This window comes from Belonocnema kinseyi, chromosome 2 (genome assembly GCF_010883055.1).
Source record: "Belonocnema kinseyi isolate 2016_QV_RU_SX_M_011 chromosome 2, B_treatae_v1, whole genome shotgun sequence".
Lineage (NCBI taxonomy): Eukaryota > Metazoa > Arthropoda > Insecta > Hymenoptera > Cynipidae > Belonocnema > Belonocnema kinseyi.
In genome coordinates, this window is record NC_046658.1 from 9,079,735 (window position 1) to 9,081,002 (window position 1,268).

The window sequence follows — 1,268 nt, forward strand, 5'->3', positions numbered from 1 at the left end:
TCAAAAGCGTATTTCGAACATAAAACGTTTTTGAACATTATTTAGTCTGACTAAGGGCAGTTTTTAAAACGTTCCAATAACGTCTTTTTACTTGTATGGCCAAGAAACGTTTTTAGAGCGTCCTAAATATGTTCTTGAATGTCGTGCCCGCTATGAAATGACTAAATTAAATAAATTGATTGTTTATTATCTTAACGGTTTCCCAGTGGGAACAAACGTTAAAGAACATCATTAGCAATGCTCAAAAACGTCCTAAGGCAGTCCAAATAACGTTCCATAAACATTCAGTTTTCCAGAGACGTTTAAAAGATGTATTTTGAACATAAAACGTTTTTACAATATTATTTGATCTGACATAGGACAGTTTTTAAAACGTTCAAATAACGTCTTTTGACCTGTATGTCCAAGAAACGTTTTTGGGACGTTTCAGAGACGTTCTTAAATTTCGTGCCCACTGGGTTCAAGTGTTTTAAGCTTCGGAATTCAAGAAGAACAGTACTAAAGGTAGTTGTTAGTTGTCATTTTATTGAATAGTAATAACAATAACAATACAGCTTTTAACAAGTAAAAAAATAAATTTCAAACTCCTGCGCAGAAAGTATAAAGAACTAAATAAATAATACAAATGTAATTGACAAAAATCTTTATTGTTATATTTTTTTTGCAACATATGCATAAAAATGGCGATCTTCAGTCTGTAAAGTGTCCGTGAAGTACCAGATTTCTCTACTCTGAAATTAGCGTGCAGAAATATGTTATTTCGTTGCCATCTCTTTAGTGCTGAAATTGTTTCATACATTTTCGCTTGTAGGAATATTAACATTTAATAGTGCTTGTTTTCAATATTTTCATGCAAAATGTAACGCCTTCACGCGACGTAGCTGAAAAACACGGCTGACATGCAATCATGACATATAGTCAAGCGCCGTTTCGATTTTGTTGAATCAATCATTTGAACGAATTACGAAAAAAACGTGTTTCAAGCTACTGTTTTGTATATAAACTGGAAATCTCATTTGAGTAATTTCCATTTATAACGTGCATAGAATTTTAGTCCTCGGTACATCGTTGATGCGGGGACTGCGGGACCGAGAGAAAGGAGAGAGAGAGAGAGAGAGCGAGGTGCTGCTTACCCAAGAGTGATAAATAGCATGATATCTGCACTGAAGTGGGATTTCAGTGTAGTATGAAGATGTATTATTACATTTCGACTGCAATTCCACATACTTAACATTGCGAGTTTAATAGAGGGGTCGTAATTTTACAGT